Genomic DNA, 18,526 nt, shown 5'->3' with positions numbered 1-18,526 from the left:
AGGAAGATCCTTGGTTGCAAAAAGACCTTCCAGCTTGACCCACATCTTGTAGGCTGTGTCTTGATAAATTACTTCTCAAGATACTATCACTGAGATTCAGAACCAGAGTCCCATATGATGTAAGCTCCACGTCTTCTCTTTCTTGTACTGATATAGTGGGTGGTAGAGTTGATGGGTCTAAAAGGGCCTTGCGTGCTCTTTGTTGTCCAAGAATGGCTTTGATTTTGGCCTTCCATAGGCCAAAATCGCTCTTCCCATCAAACTTCTCAATCTCATACCTTGCAACAACCATTTCTGATCTGATCGAGTATCGAGTCTTGATTTCTTGAATATCTTGATGCTCCAATAATGTTGACCTTCGCGATCTTTAAATGCTCTGATACCATAAATTGTTGGGCTAACCACTCTTTACAAGGCCCAAATACCCAAGATCAACACTGGAAAGATGAAGAACTGGCTCAGAAATATTCTACCAAATCCTCGATGCTCGATGTCTTCCTACTCGATCCTCGATGATAATTCCCTTCTTCATCTGACAAGTCTCTATTAAATCCTCGATGGAACTCGATGACAACTGAACTAATACTCAATCGTACTTGATGGTTCTTGAACGACACTCGGTGCGACTCGAAGGTGAAAACGATCAACTCGAAGCTACTCGATAGCGATGAGTATTGCACGATTGACTCAATATGAAGATTATTCGATGAAATTTGAATTATGAATGAATGGCGCTCGATTTGTAGTAAAGAAAACACTCGTATGAACAAGAAAAATAAGGCAAAAAGATGAAGACACAGTGTTTACATGGTTAGGCAAGATTGCCTACGCCCACGGGAAGATCTGAATTCTTTTTACTGATGAAGATTGCATATAGTTTTGTTGTTTACAGAAAACTAAGAAAAATGATGATATTACTCTCCCTTTTTCACTTTAAGTTGAATTTAAAATCAGAGGTATTTATAGAGTATACTAGTTGACTATTTACAAAGTTAGTTATAAATAAACTGAAAAACTAAGGTATTTGAGTCAAAACTTCTTCACCCATGTTAATAAAGTTAGTTTGAGAACTCAATACGATTGACTAAGAGTGAGATATGATGAGGGTGCTAGGTGTGTGTCACCCTAGTTGAGATACATTGGTCCACCTGTTGACCCACGCCCTAGAAAAAGAGGGAAAATTTCATCTTTCCCTTTGTTCTTTTTGTTGTATTAATAAGTAACTGGGAGTGGGATATGATGAGGATGTTAGGAGTGTGTCAACCTAATTGAGATACATTGGTGAACCTACTAAAAAAAGAAGAGGAAAAAGCCAAAAGGTTTTAGGATGGAATTCTTTCGCTTTTACACTTGTGAATTTCTGCTCCAAATGGCTTAATATGAGCAAAATGTGGATTGAAGATTACCGTGATAACATAAAAATGTTGGCAATATTTAAAAGTTTCTATGAACAATTTTGAAGAAATCTATGTTTCACTAATGATAGGAATATATTCAAATCAAGTTGATGTTTAACAAATATTCTACTATATAATCTCAAAAGTTTGTCAATTTATGAAACTTTGGCTTGGAAGTTCTATATTTGCTGACAAAAAAAGTGCAACATTGAGATTACGAAAAAATTATCATTGATGGTAAAGAAATTAAAAGGGGGAAGTCGGTACCTCTCTCAACTCTACATTGAAGCCTCAACTCCAAACACTTTTACAAAATTGCAAAATACAAGATAAATCTTACTTTGAAGTTACATCATTAACCAATTTGCTTCAATCTCTTGTCATTAATTAATAATTAGAATAATGCATCTCGAAAATATTTTGTTCATAACATGCCACATACTTTTCTTAAATATATTGACAAAATGATAGTATTCACACATGTACTCTGTATTATTTCAGTTATTAAAAATCAATATAAGGACATAATTAAAAATCATGAAATATTTACATTGGATAGGTATGTTGTTACTTATTGATGCATTTCTATTGATTCGATGAAAATAATCCTGTGTTATGCCTTTTTAAACTTATAAACGTATTGTTTTATCTAATTAAACCCAAGTGCAAGTTTAATTAGAGTCCTGGTGAGTCCAGGGTCGAACTCAAGGATTGCTTTCTAATGATGCGATGAAATGTTTCTTTTGATCTTAACACGATTTGTTACGAAATATGCGATGGATTGGTTTATCTACTCAATAGCTGATACTAAAATAAATGAATAGGGATGTGATGATTATCACAACTTAGAGTGAAGAAGCTTGTAAGGAGAAATGTAAGATTCCAATGAATGAAGTAGGGTTGAGAAAAGTATCCGCTAACACTTCCTAAGAAAAGCCATGCGTTCAAGAAATTTACTCATAACCATAAGCTATACTTCAAGTGCATTTAGCCATATTAACCTATTTCTAAGATACATGCAATACATGTTTCATGCAAAAGGTGTATCTTTATTTCTAAAGGTATTCTTTTATTGTTTAATGAGATCGAAAATCCCTTACTTTTTCAAATAGTGATTAGTTTTATTTAGAGAAATCTCTCGACTTGATAAAAATTGTTTATGAAGCATGCATTAAACCAAATTTATGCTTTACTTAGTACATGTTAGTTTCATTTTTCTCAACTCATTATGAAATTAGTTGCTCATGCTTGACGGTAAGAAGATGGATAGATAAGAAAATATGATGGCATTCATATTGATAATAGAATTTTTTCAACCTTACACAACAATACAAATATTAATGAAAGTGTGAAACAAAGAGATAAGGATAGAGAATCAAGCCATATGTTACGATCTCTTGTGCCCTTCGGCTTCTTAGATGATTTCCTCACGGTGGTTGTGAGGGTGGTGATGTCCTCCTTCCTCCTCTACAGATAGAAATCTTAAGCTCTCACTCAAGATTTCTCAAAGAGAAAGCCTTGAAGAAAGTGTTTATGGATGAGGAATGAAGATTTTTTTGCAGAGTTTGGCCAATTTCTCGGTTAAGTCTTTTGTATGTCTCTTCAGATAGAAATCTTGAGGGCTATTTATAGACGTCAATAAGAAGTCTTCTATGTCTCTCACTAATGATTACGTTGACACCATGAATTAAATTTCATACTTTGTCATACCACTTGCTTTGTGTCAAAAGTTCATTGGCTCTGTCACAAATCTTCACGTCAGCTACCAACTTGATCTTTTTTATTTGACCTCACCACCCATGCATCATTTGAATTTAATATCATGTCTCATTTTATCGTATAGAACTATGCGATTCCAAGTTGGGCGTCAGGATTTTTCTATGCATTTTAGCGATTGTAGCTTGCTTTGTCGCTTTATTTTAAGTAGAATTATGCATTCAAAAAGCACAATTTTTTAACTTTCAAGGATTATGAATTTTGCATGCTTTTGATCGGATAATGTAATTAATTGTATGATTTCCTTGTCATGCTGACGCATTTTCTACAAGTTATCACACCTCCAAATTTAAAAAAAAATGCTTGTCCTCAAACATATATTTAAATTCCTAATATATCTCAACTTGCTTTAATGCGTTAGCCAGACCTCTCAAAGTGTCTCCTATTCGAGATTCATTAGACCTTAGATGCAGCAAGATTATTTCTTAAAAATCCCTTACTCATTTCCAAAGCTATCTTATATTTCTTTTTTCAGAAATGGGTTTTTTGGTCCAAAATTTAACAAAAAAAAGTTCCTCCTTGATGTGTTTATTTTAATTAGGTTATGTGCTAAACCAAGCATCTCACTTTCATTTTGGTTTGCCCCACGGGTGTCATGTGGACATCTAACTACGAGCAAGGTGCCCTTTTCAGACACACTCATGTCTTAGCAAAATTTTCTTTTAACACAGGTAGTGGAGTTGTGATTAATTATTTTTTGCGTTGATCATGATTCCCACCTTTGTTTTGGCTTGCCCCCATGGGTTCCAATCTCGACGCCTTTTTTTAAGAAAATATGGCGAGACAAGGAGATTTCGAAAACAAAACAAATTTGAACGCATTAAGCTCAAACCTCTCCCACCTGTAAATTTAGAGGGCAGCAAGGTCCTTATTTCTAAAAATCGAATTATGTGATGACTTCAGAAAGTTATCGCAAAAGAGGTTTGGAATAAAGCTTGCATGCATACTAATTTAAAAAAATGTTTCCTAAGACAAAATCACATTGGTTAACACGCGTATCATCATTAAGATCATTTATAAAACGCAACAAAGCCAGGAAGAATATTAAAAAAACAGTAAAGATATGCGGGAGACAAACGTAAAGAAAAGGCAAAGAAAACTGAGAACTTGGCATGAAATGCAAAGCAGTTGATTCTCTAATTCGATCAAAGCATACAAAACATGATATAAAAAATTCACAAAACACCCCCGAATTTAGTTTTCGCTCGCATCATTGGCATTCAGCTCCGGAGGGGTATGTCTTCATCCTCCGAAGATTGCAAAGGGTTTTGGAGATGCGAGAGAACAACTGGTACAACTATGAGGCGGACAAGAATGTTTTGAAAGAATTGTATCATGAAGTGGAATTGTCTGTGCTGCCTCTGCGTTTGCTGGTGAATGAAAGTCCTAATGGTGATCTGCTAGCACTGAATGGTTTGAACTTGGCACTGGAGAAATCCTCGAAGATCATTTTGTTGATTAACGAACTCTTATTGTTGTCAACTTAAGTCGTTTGACTGACTTATGATATCTCGCTGTTGTTGCGACAACTCGTCAAAGCCTTCCAAGATTGGTTATCAGAGATCTTGATCAACTTCAATGCCCTTAGATGCGTTAGGATTATGGCATTGAACTCTATCGCGAGTTTGACACCCGCCAACCTCACCAATGTTAGATTTGCTGCCTACTTCATGAGTAGGAGCAAGAAGACTTGGGTCATTAGTAGTTAAGCTTGGTCACTTGGACGCCTTGAACCTTGGGCTCCTCAGGAACAAAAACCTTGATTTTCTCGTCGGGAGGAGGTGAAAGCATTGGCTTCCTAGGCATTGGAAGAGAAGATTCATCAAGATAAGGAGGGTGTACATTCAGAACAACGTCAAGAGATGGGCTCTACATAAGAGTTGTCTTGATGCGAGGGAGTTTTCTACCTAGGTTGAGGCGAGGGAAGTTCGTTGCGGTGGGGAGAATGTGATCTTTCAACCTGAGGTAATGCGACTGCTTTTGTTGATGCTATGATCACCCTATCATTTTCAGTGCTAACATTGTAATTACCTTTCTCCTTTTAGGTTAACAAGGCTCGGAAGAAGACGAAGGTTGCTTTTGTGGTTGTCCTTTTGTAGGCTGCTTTGGTTGAGCTACCTTAGCTTGAGGTGTTGGTAATCTCATTAGTCGGCAGAGAGATTGACTTGTGAGAACTCCTCTCATTGCCACTCCTTCTTCTTCTTTAAAAAGGCCTTGAGTAGCGCACAACGTCATTATCAATGATGGAAAGAAGAGCTGCCCCCGTGGCTTTGAAAAGGAACTCCAAATTTGGGTTGTGATGATGCGATTGATGTCTTTAGGAATATGCCACATGATGCAATATATGGCCATCACACGGTCTCTTATAATGGAGTGATCATGTGTTGTTGGAAGCAGCTTCTTCTTGATGAAGTATAATAACACATTTTCTTCAGGTGTCAAACTATGCGGTGATAAGGTCTTTATCCTTTTGGCAAAAGTGATCCATTTTGACCATAGCTTAACTACCAACTTTAATGCTTATCTCTATTCCTCGCTTGTTGGGTCCTCGATTATTCTATTTCCTTTGGCCGTGGGTTCGTCTTCTGGGTTATAAATTGCGTTGATCTTCCTAACACTAAATCCAATTGTCTCTTCGCCAATACCAACCCGATATTTATTGGAATGCGACTTCCCATCATAGAATGCACGAAAAATGCTTGGTTTTATAGCTTGGGGCCCTTCGTAAAATTCCTTCCACTTTATCGCATTAACGACTTTTGTGATGAAGGCGGGTAATGATGCACTCTCAGGGAAAAATCCCATTTCTAGCAAGATGGGCAGTCTCTTCTTTGCCATATTCTCTTCTTCTTCCACCATGGGCAACTTTCCCTTATCTTCTCTTATCGACGCCACCTTTTTAGGTGTCGAATCCTTCTTTGTAGCTCTCGCCACTTCCTTCATCGACTTTTTTTTTGCCAGCCGCCTTTTTTTTTTCTTTCTTCTTCTTCCATCAACGACTTATTTTCCTCCCTTATCTTCTTTAATTTTTTCTCGATGCATTGAGCCTTCTCTTTGGCAACTCTTTTCTCTGCATCACTATCTTCTCTTCATTTTTTTTTCAAACTCTAATGCAGTGCAATCCATATTATCCAACAAGTCTTCTCTAATGGGCCTATTTTGCACCACGACGCTAGCTTCTTCAATATCCTCATCACGTACTTTATGATGGAATTCAGTCGTGGCGATGAGGGTTTCGGCTCCCTTTCTCAGTTCTTGAACCTTTTTTAACTTTCTTCGTCTTAGAGGCTAAACTAGCAACCAACCACTTACTGATGAGGCAGGTAGAATTCCTACTTCTTGCGCTCCCACACTTGAATTCTTCCTCTCCTTATCGCTCTTCCTTTGCAGAGGTATCTCTTATTTTCCCTCCAAGTTAATGCATGGTGCCACTATCTTTTCTTTGACGCCTGTCCTTGGTCTCTTGGTCGTCTGCTTTTGTTCAAACGCGACGAATATTTTCCTCAAGGGCCACTCCTTAGCTGGGCTTGGCGCATTGCAAGCCAATGCCTCAGGGCCACTTCTTCCAGTTGCTACCTTTGTTGGGCTAGTTTACCACTTCTTTGTCATCAAGGGATTCGAGTGACTTCAAATCTCCCATAATTTCCAATAAACTTGGTGCTTGTCCCATCTTCTTGCTTCGCTAGCACCTTCCATTTTACTGGCACCTTCCATTTCTTGTGGAGATGAGAACCGTGACAGTGCTGGTTCTTGGTGTGTTTCAGTGGCGAGTGTAAGAAGGGTGGGGTTGAACAGTAAATTGGCTCCTACCATGGGTGGCGGTGCGTACAGAGGCATAGTTATGAAGGGAAGTTTGATGGGGCTAAGTCCAACCGACCGTACCACTACTTCATTGGAAGATCAAGATGCAGTCACAGGGTAAGATGAAGAGGGGCTGATTTGGTGGGCCACTAGCGAAATTTTGGGAAGAAAAAGGGGTAGAATAAAAGAAAGGTCGCCAGAAAGCTTAATGATGCAAAAAACCGCAGGGTTTAGGGTTCTTGAGAGCGTGAGAGAAGAAAGGGGGGAATGGGCTTAAATAGACATGAGTTAGACGCGCATTTTAAGACCTGACGTCACCCTGATGATGGCACATTTATAAAAAAGCATGATGTGACAGTGTGTCAGGCAGCACCATGTGATGGGTGTCCTTTCATTGACCACTAATGGTCAGATTAGATGTTTGAGGTACCCTTTCATGTGATGAGTATGCTTAGATGCACTAAGTTGTGTCCCACATCCAATACTCATCGCATTGCTCAACGCTTTTCTAACCCAATTTTAAAAAAATTCCTAAAGTAATCCCAACAATACAAAGCAATCATTTTCACAAAATTCAAGTAGAAACAACAAATAAGCAGAAAGTAAAAGTACAAGCAAAAGAAGGAAATACAGAAGGATATGATACGTCCTTAAAAAGATGCCATCTTTATTATTGTAGGGACTTTCCAAACGCATCATTCAGGCTTTCCCAAGTATATGGAGGCTTTCTTCTAATCAACATTGCCTCCATAATATGGTTTGCTTCTTTGGGCGTTAACCTTGAATGCGTTTGATCCATCCTCATGTTTCAGTTCCTCTACACCGTGAGGGTAAATCTCTTTAATTACAAAGGGTCTCAACCAACATGTTTTCAATTTTCCTTGGGAAAAATAAAGATGAAAGTTAAATAAAAGAACTTTTTTCCAATCTCAAAATTTTTCTTACTAATGCATTGGTCGTGCCAACGCTTTATGTGCTCTTTATATATTTTGGCATTCTTGTACGTCTGCAGTCTTCATTCGTCTAGCTCATGCAGCTATAATTTTCTAGCTTCCCCTGCAGTGTCGATATTGAAATTAAGCTTCTTAGTGGCCCAAAAAGATTTGTGATCAAGTTCCAAGGGTGAATGACAAGCTTTACCAAACACGAGCGCATAGGGGGACATTATAATAGGCGTTTCATATGTCATACGATAGGCCCACAGTGCCTCATTCAATTTATGCGCCAAATCCTACCACGTTGCATTGACGATTTTCTCAAGTATGGACTTTATTTTTCTATTGGACACTTCAACTTGCCCATTGCTTTAGGGATGATAAGCTGTCACGATTTTATGATTGATGTTATATTTGATTAAAAGCTTACTAACAATGTGATTGATGAAGTAGGTGCCTTCATCGCTTATAATTGCATGTGGTGTACCAAAGCTAGTAAAGATATACTTTTGAAGGAACTTTGAAACTTCGTTACATCATTTGAGACGTAAGAAACCGTTTCGACCCATTTCGAGATATAATCAACAGCTACTAAAACCAAGCTGTGGCCATTGAATGGTGGGAATGAGCCCATGAAATCAATTCTCCAGACATCAAATAACTCGACTTTTAATATTACATTTAATGGCATTTCATTCCTTCCAAAAATATTTTCGGTGCATTTGCAGTTGTCTCACCTCATTACATATTTCCTTGCATCTTGGAAAAGCGTGAGCCAATAATACCCACTTTGAAGCACCATTTTCATTGTACGTTGTCCTCCAAAATGTCCATTGTTGGCATTGATATGCAGTCTCAGGCACGTATGGTCTGAAAATGTGATATAGGCCTCATTTGTAAAGGTGAGGCTCATACCGATAATAGAATTTGCATTCGTGCATGAGCTTCTTTTTTTGTTGTGAAGTGTACTCTTCTGGGAATCGCTTGCATATTAAATAATTGACGATATCAGCGTACCCGGGAAAATTTTCATTAATTTTTAATATTGCCTTATCAGGGAAACAGGCGTTGACCTCCTATTGAAGACGATCACATTCGGTATTCTCAAATTGCAATAGGTGATATGCTACCTTATTCTCTGATCCCTTTCTATCAACAATTTATGGGTCAAACTCTTGTGGCAAGAATACCCATCTAATCAAACACAACTTGTATGATTTGTATGAATAACTACTATTGATCCCAATAAATGAGGTCTAAACTTCTCCACAACAAACACTATTGCAAGAAATTTCTCGATTGATGTATGCTATCATGAGTTTTGCTTGCATATGCGATAGGATGAAGAATCTTATCTTTGCGCTACATTAGGGCAGCCCCCATCGCACTTAGGATAGGCGTTGTGACTAGTGCTTGTTTCAGTGTCTCAAATGCTCTCAAGCAGTCACGATCAAATTCAAAAGGCCTTGCGATCTTTGAACAGAATAATCGAGGACGTGCGATCTTTGAGAAGTCCTTGACAAACCGACGATAGAACCCGACATGTCCAAGAAAGCTTCGTAGGGTTTCACATTTGTAGGCGGTGGCAGCTTTTCCATGGCTTCTATTTTTGCTTTGTTAACCTCTAGCCCCATCTTAGACACCTTGTGCCCAAGCACAACTTCTTCTGTTACCATGAAATGAGATTTTTCCCAATTTAAGACGAGATTGGTGACTTTACATCTTCTCAATATTTTTTCAAGATTGGCCAAACATACATCATATGTTTCGCCATAAACTAAAAAATTATCCATAAAATTTCTACTGATTCTTCTAGATAATCAGAGAAGATAGCCATCAAGCACCTCTGAAAGGTGTTGGGTGTGTTGCATAACCCAAAAGGCATGCGTCGAAAGGCAAATGTCCCATATAGGCAAGTAGATTTTGCTTTCTCTTGATCTTCAGGAGCAATCATGATTTGATTGTAGCCTGCATAGTCCTCCAAAAGCAAAAAAAAGTCATTCCCTGTGAATCTATCCAACATCTGGTCAATAAAAGGCAAGGGAAAGTGGTCCTTCTTTGTCGTTGCATTGAGTTTTTTTGCAGTCCATACAGATTCTCCACCTTGTGATCGTAAGTGTAGCGATGAGTTCATTGTTTTTGTTGGATACTACAGTAATCCCGCCTTTCTTGGGAACGCATTATACATGGCTTAGCCATTTACTATCTAAAATAGGAACAATAACCATTGCGTCCAACCACTTAATGATTTCTTTCTTTACAACCTTCTTCATCACAGGATTGAGCCTACGTTGATGTTCAAGAGATCCTTCTTTCCCATCTTTGAGTCGGATTTTATGCATGCAGTAGAAGGGGTTGATTCCCCTCGTATCCGCTAAAGTCCATCCTATCGCCTTAATATACATTTTTAGAATTTTTAAAAGAGAATCTTCATTTTCTTCAGAGAATGGTTCTAAAATGATTACACGCAGAGTGTCATTTTCATCGAGAAACGTATACTTTGAATTAATAGGAGCACCTTCAATTCCACAATAGGTGATTACTTGAGCAAAGGCTTGATCTTTCTTTCTCAGCTTTCTAAGCCCAGAGGCTCAAAATTCTTCTGAAATTCTTTTATCGCATAGCATGATTCAAGCTATTGAGCGTTCACCTCACACATCTTCAATAATTTTATTAATTTTAAACTCAAGCCTATAAGGCCAATCTTCTTCCAATCAATTGCATGACATGTGTTGGCTTCATCGGGATACTCCATCGCTTTGAGAATATTAAACTTCATCTTCTGTCCATTTACCTGCATTGTGATTTCTCTTTTGTACACATCGATTTGCGTCCTTCCCGTGGATAAGAGGTTTTTCCCAAAATAATGGGTACATCTTTATCAGGTACATGATCCAAAATTATGAAATCAGCCGATAGGATAAATTTGTCCACCTTCACAAGCACATCCTCCATTTTCCCCTCCAGGTGCACCAATGAACGGTTTGCCAATTGCGGAGTAATCAGTGTGGGCACAGGCTCTCCTATTCCTAATCATTTAAAGACTAATAATGGCATTAGATAGATACTAGCTCCCAAATCACATAAGGCTTGCCCTATATAGACTCCTCCAATCAAACAAGGAATAGTAAAACTTCCTACTTCTTTCATCGTAGGTGGGACATTTTCCTGTATGATGGCACTACACTTTTGCGTCAGCACTACAGTTTCATAGCTTCCCATTTTTCTTTTCTTTGAGAGAATTTCCTTTAAAGTTTTGCATAAGATGACTGTTAGGTTGTATGTCCTGATACTCGTAGTTTGTTAAGTTAAACATATTCTATTATCAATAAAGATATTATTCTATATTACTTTAATAAAGTTGTTATTGAAAGTATAAAGTTATTATTGAATTTATAAAGTTGTTATTGAATCTATAAATTGCACTTATAAAGTCTAAATCCAATAAACTAAGATCCATGGCTATTATATGAATACTTCAACTTCATGTGGAGACATAAAAGTGGATCAGGTTCGAGTAAATAGCCAAAACGGTCTATAGTATACGAATAAGGTTGGGTACCTTATTCTGGTAACACTATCGGATGTGATCCACTCTGTAGTTGTACAAGTTGTTGTAAAGGTGCTGCAAACGAAGTGATCCTAATTCGTTCATGTATTGACATAAGGAGTAGGGGCGTCCTATATAATGAGTTTATGTAAGTTCAGACCAAGAAATAAGTCACTCTTACTTTATAACGTTGTTTACTATTTAATACTGACTATTTCGCTCAGATGACCTAGGTAACTCGATCTTAATCCTGAGCTAATTATGAACTCCTGTTTATTCAGGAGTATCCTTAGATTTGCATAGGTGAGGGTTGGCTCAACAGCGGACTCAATAAGCCTCCCATTTCAAGGGTAAGATCGGGTAAATAGCTTGGAACATATGGTGCAATATGCAATTCGCGCCTACCCGATTCAGGGATAGAATAAAGGTTGTTCTCTTAAGTACTAAATCCAAGTCTTGAACTGTTGGGGTTGATGCCCTAAAGTCTCATGTTCTGTAATTTGTAAACAGTTTGTACGAATGATTGTGTTGTATAATATATAATATTTTACTTCACATATTGTATTTTACTAAGTTGCTTGTTTTATTTGCTTTACCACAAACCAATAAATTTAAAATCCCTGGTTATCTGTATGTGACTCAAACATGTATGTGGTGACATACAAGTGGATCATGTTTTGAGTGATAACCAAAATGGTCTGTAGTATATGGATATAGAAGGAAAACCTTATCCTGGTAACGCTACGGATGCAGTCCCGCTTTGTGGAATGGTCACAAGTGTTGTGACTTATCGCAGATGATCTGATCCTAATCATTCGTGTTGGGACATGCGAGCGAAGGCGTCCTATACAAAGATTTTGCATAAGACCTGAACACGAAGTGTTAACGTCTTGTTATATAAAACCATTTATGACAGAGACTTGGGAACTCTTAGGTAACCTGACCTAAGAGTTGGGAACTCTTAGGTAACCTGACCTAAGAGTTGGGAACTCTTTCCATTGAGGGTTGTTCTTTGATCTATATGGGTACGAATGGTCAGGTCGCCGATTCAAACCTACTATTTTGGGGATTCGTCTGATTTGGGAGCTGGAAACTCAGCTACACAAGATGGAATTTTCTCCTTCCCCGAGGCAGGGGTAAGTAGATAGATAGCTTCTTTAAGGGCTAATTCCAGTGCTTGAACGATGTGGTGCCACACACCTTCTCTTGGCCATAGAGGTGTTCACACATAGTTAGACTATGTTGTATTGTTCATTAGAAGAATCAGTGGTACTTAAGGAGTGAGATGTAACTTCAGGGGCAAAATAGTAATTTGGCCCAGTTGTACTTACACGCATCTGTGAAAGGTCATCGTACTCATGATTGGTTATATCTGATGGACACAGAAATATATCTATGGTAAGAAGAGTTCAGCTGTTGGTCTTTAGTGGACTGCCTGATAGTTAACGGATGGTGGATCTCGTGGCTAAAGAGTTTAGTCAGCTATTCACAGATCGTTGGAGCTTCGACCCACAGGTCCATTAGGTCCCCTAGGTAGCTTGGATAAAGTCGAGAATCAGTGTTTGGGTTAATTTGAAATGTTCAAATTGACAAGAGGAAGTTCGATTATATATGATATAATTGGGCTAGTTAATTATATATGATATAATTGGCTAAATGTATGAGATACATTATTTTGGAGAAAATTAAATATAAATATGATTTATATCAAGTAGAGGAGAAATTACTATAATAGATATGTGATATCAAATTATAGGTTAAATATATAATATTATTATATTTATTAATATTTTAATTGGTTAATTATATGATAATTAACCCAAAATCACGTTCGGACGTGAGTTAGTGGGAACTGCATTGGTTATTATAACCGATGAATTAAAATGAAATTTGTTTCATTTTGAATCATTGGTCCAAAAAAATATCGAAGGAGCGCGTTGGTGTGAAAAATAATCGATCGCTTAAAATCGAGAGCCTATACGATAGTCACTCAATACCTAAACGATCGTCTACCTAGTGCCTAAACGATCGCACACTAAGTCCTAAACGATCAGTTAGCTAACTTAAACGATCGTATAGTATGTCGTGTTTGCTAAACGATTACCTTTTGTTTTCTAAACAATTGTTCAGTAAAATCTACATGATCGGGTAGTTTCTCCTAAATGATAAGCATCTTGCTATACGATAGCTTCTCATTTCCTTCCACTTGGTTATCGCCTACACGATCTGTTATTCCTCTTATCTCTTTCAACTTCACCAAAGACCACGTTTTGGGTTCTCACTTTGAGAATACCTGGGGCTCTTTTCTAGTGGTGTCCTCCTCGTTGTTTCGTGTTTTTGCGATTGTTCATGTTGCTGTAGTCAACGCATCTGCTGGGCGTTGGTTGATCGGGTAGAGGTCATCCGCTGCGTTGAGTTCCAAAGTTTGAAGACCGTCTTCGACTGGTTTGTGAACTCTCTCCCTTGTTATTTTTTGTTCAAAGCATGCTGTTAGATGACTTGTTGTTTGCATAACTGTGCATTTGAATGTATTTTATGTATTTCGGTCACTGTGAAATTGGAGCGATCCCACCGCACTCATGGAACTCTTCGTTAAGAGATCTTCGTTAAGAGAACTCTTCATTTCTGTCTATGAAATATTTGATATTTTAGTTGCACTAACGACAAACCAATAAACTAACATCTATGGTTATCATTGTAACTTAAACATGTATGTAGAGACATATAGGCGGATCATGTTTAAGTGATAATCTAGATTCTCTGTAGTATATGGATAAAGTCGGATACCTTATCGTAGTGACACTATGAGTATGACCCACATTGTAGGTGTTATAAATGTTGTAAAGTGCTACAAATGTTCTGATCCTGATCATTCATGTATTAGACATGCGAGCGGGGATATTCTATACAAAGGAGTTTGTATAAGACCAGTCCACGAAATGTTTACTTAAGGAGTGAGATGTAACTACAGGGGCAAAATGGTAATTTGGCCCAGTTGTACTCACGAGCATCTGTGAAGGGTCATCGTACTAATGATTGGTTATATCTGATGAACACAGAAATATATCTATGATAAGAAAAGTTCAGCTATTGGTCTTTAATGGAATGCCTGACAGTTAACAGATGGTGGATCTCGTGGCTAAAGAGTTTAGTCAGCTATTCATGGACCGTTGGAGCTTCGAGCCACAGGTTCATTAGGTCCCCTGGGTAGCTTGGATAAAGTCAAGAACCAATGTTTGGATCAATTTGAAATGTTAAAATTGAGAAGAGGAAGTTCGATTATATAATTGGACAGGTTAATTATATATGATATAATTGACTAAATGTATGAGATATATTATTTTGGAGGAAATTAGATATAAATATAATTTATATCAAGTACAGGAGAAAATATTATAGTAGATATGTGATATCAAACTATATGATAACAATATAATATGATTATATTTATTAATTAATTAGTTGATTAATTATATGATAATTAATCCAAAAAGCATGTTTGGACGTGGGTTAGTGGGGTAGCGTCGGTTATTGTAACCGATAAATTAAAATGAAAAATCTTTTCATTTTTGAATCGTTCGTTGTAATCGCCCAAAGAATTTGAGAGAGTGCGTTGTTGAGAATAGAAAACGACCGCTTAAGAAAATTGAGAGCCTATACGATAGCACTCTCCACCTAAACGATCACACGCTATTTTCTACACGATCAGATAGCTTCTCTAAAGGATCGTATAGTGTGCCGTTTTTTGCTAAACGATCATATACCTTTTCCTAAATGATCATTCAGTTAAACCTACACGATCATGTAGCTTCTCCTAAATGATAAGTATTCTGCTATGCGATAGCGTCCTTTTTCCCTCCCACTTGCTTATTGCCTACACAATTCGTGTTTCTTCCTCCCTCTTCCAAATTCACCAAAGACCACACTTTGGGTTCTCACTCTGAGAATACCCGGGGCTCTTTACTGGTGGTGTCGTCCCCACGGCGTTTATGTTCATGATTTTTCGTGTTATTGCAGTCGACGCTGCCGCTGGACGTTGGTAGATCGCGTGGACGTTTTTCGCTGCTTTGAGTGCTGAAGTTTGAAGAACATCTTCATCTGGTATGGCACTCTTTCCCTTGTTACTTTGTTGTTCATAGCATGCCGATAATTAGTGTTTGTTTGTATAACTGTATGTTTTGAATGTATAATGTGTATTTCGGTCACGGTGAGATTGGAGTGGTCCAAACATGCTCATGGAACTCTTCGGTAAGAAATCCTTCACGTTTAACTATTAAAAGTTTATAGATGTTTTTTATGAATGTTTCGGGATAGTTGTCTCTGTTTATTGCTTTCTGTTTACTTTTACAAAAGTTAATTGTAAGGGCCCCCTACATTTTGGGCATAATTTCTTGCAATCAATCTGTATTCATTTGAGTTTTTTGAGTTATTCATGAAAAAGCTTCAAACGCAAGACTTATAATTCCCTTCAATGGAGAAGATGAAACGATGGTCGCATCGTGTAGCTTATGCTAGACGATCGTTTAGATTTGACTATGTGTTCGTGTAGAATTTTTCTACTCGCTCGTGTAACATTTGCTAAACGATCGCATAGTTAATGCTATGTGATCATGTAAAGTGTTTACTCGAATGTATTGCGTTGGCTGCATGATCACGTAAGCGATCAAGGGTAAATGATCGTGGGGTATTTGATACCCGATGCAAGGCATGCGCCCTAAACGATCGTGTAGACTATCATGCTCATTGCATAGTCAGAAGATACATGATCGTAAGGTATACGATACTCGACGCTTGCTACTCGATCATGTAGACTATCATGCTCATCGCATAGTCGTTAGCTACACGATTGCATGGCATGCGTTACTCGAAGCGTGTTACACGATTGCGTGGACTTTCATGCTCATCGTATAGTCCTAAGCTACACGATTGTTGCTACATAGTCATTTACACTCGGCGCTCATTGCTGACAATCAGAAGGATTGGTACACAATCAAGTGAAGAGGCTTCACGGCGGGCGGTTCAAGACCCGGTTCACCTGTTTGAACCAGATGACTCAAAATTTTGTAATAGTTTAACATTTCCTTTCCGATTTTTGAGAATCACTATCCCGGTCCATCAACTTCTATTAAATGTGCATGTGATGTATGTTTATATTATATGCCATAATGTATGTCATAATGTTTTAAAACCCACCATAGGTTATGCATTTTTCCATGCATCATCTTATATTATAAATGTTATACTATATTAGTATGCATGATTAAATTACTTAAAGCAGGCTCATGCATTATATAATATAAGAGTTATAATATATGCATGCATTATAGCATATCCATGCATCATTTATATTATAAATGTTATAATATAAGGTTGTATGTTAGCATGTAATGTATGCTTAGTTCATTACTTTGTTATATAAAAAATATATATTAGTAATGAATGAACATTGCATGAAGTATGACACTTAGGTTTATTTATAAATGTTATAAATGGCTTATAGATGTCTAGCTAGCAATGTGGAATGATTTTAGTTGTTTCATTTTTTTTATAAGAGTTATAATTAATGAAAATATAATTAAAATCAATAATAAAGAGTTGCATGCAAACCTTAGGCTTTAATCACTTTTAAAAGTGTTTTAAAATTCGATTGAGATAGACCTAAGATTGCACTTCTAATAAGATTAGAAATCTAAGTTTAATCTTTTAACACAGTTTAATAGGATTAAATTGACTAATAAAAGATTAAATATGTAACAAATGTATCTATAAGGGACCTTTTAACTAAGGATGGTTCTTGCTAGGCTGGGATACTTAAGTCAATAGATACGTCACACCCCAACCTAGGAACCTACCTGGAAAGATGAATTAGATAGATTTTTTACATGCATGCAAATTTGATGAAAGTATGTTAAAGTGTTTAATAAGACTTGAATCAAACTTGTTTAATCATCAAAATCAAGTGTTGTCTTTTAGAAAATTAAACAAACCACTTAGTCAAAATCAGTAGGTAGATTTTCTATGTTAATGAACCCTAGGTAGAACATTCAGTGGGAGGTAAATAGGGTATATGATACTTCACTTTACTTCTACATGTTTCTCCTTAAAATTCACACCATGAGATCTATCCTTAGCCTCGAAGCACCTCTGGAATGTCCCCCTACGGGTGGCATTTGGAAGGTCAATATCAAGGTGAATGGAGAGAATGTTCATAGTAAGTGGGAGCGAGACGTGTGACAACATATCCCTCGGTCTCTCTCATTAGGTTGGATAAAGTTTTAGTGCATTGCCTCATGGCACCCTGAGAGTGTCCCCCTAAAGGATGGCAGTTTTGCACAACTCTTTATTTGATCTCTAGAAATGGATAGGGTTGCTTTAGTCTCTTGTCCTAATCGGATTTTCCCTAAGGTTGGCTCATTAGGGTAGGACTCTAGAGCTTAAAATGAGGGGTTACACTTACACAGAATTGTTAATGATGTTAACAAATTCTGGACCAAACAATGGTGACTGTTAGATTTAGTTACAAGAAGTTGTTTCTATCTAATGGTTGAAATTATCTCATTCCACTGAAGGGGCACTAGATCACCCTACGGTGACTTTTGTCCTGCTCACTGGAGCATCATTGTAAAATAGATGTCACTTAGGGTACACTAGGACTATTTCGCTAAAATTTGATTGGTTTTAAAAGTGGTTTAATGCAAGTAGACTTATTAAGTTTGTTCATTTTTTAGCAATGGTGACTAGCGAGAATTATGCTAGTTGGAAAAACACTATTAATATGATTTCTATCATCGATGATCTAAGGTTCATCGTTATGAAGAAGTGTCCTCCTATTCCACCTCCTACCGCTACTCGAAACGTTCGAGACGCTTATGAGCATTGGACACGGGTGAACGAAAAGGCCACGGGCATATATCTTGGCCAGCCTTAACCACGTTTTGGCCAAAAAGCATGAGCCCATGATCACTGCATGTGAGATCATGGAGTCCCTAAGGGGAATGTTACGACAATCGTCCGTGCAACTCAGGCACGACGCTCTAAAGTACATCTTCAACTCATGCATGAAGAAA

This window comes from Benincasa hispida, chromosome 10 (genome assembly GCF_009727055.1).
Source record: "Benincasa hispida cultivar B227 chromosome 10, ASM972705v1, whole genome shotgun sequence".
Lineage (NCBI taxonomy): Eukaryota > Viridiplantae > Streptophyta > Magnoliopsida > Cucurbitales > Cucurbitaceae > Benincasa > Benincasa hispida.
Note: the sequence above shows the minus strand (reverse complement) of the source record.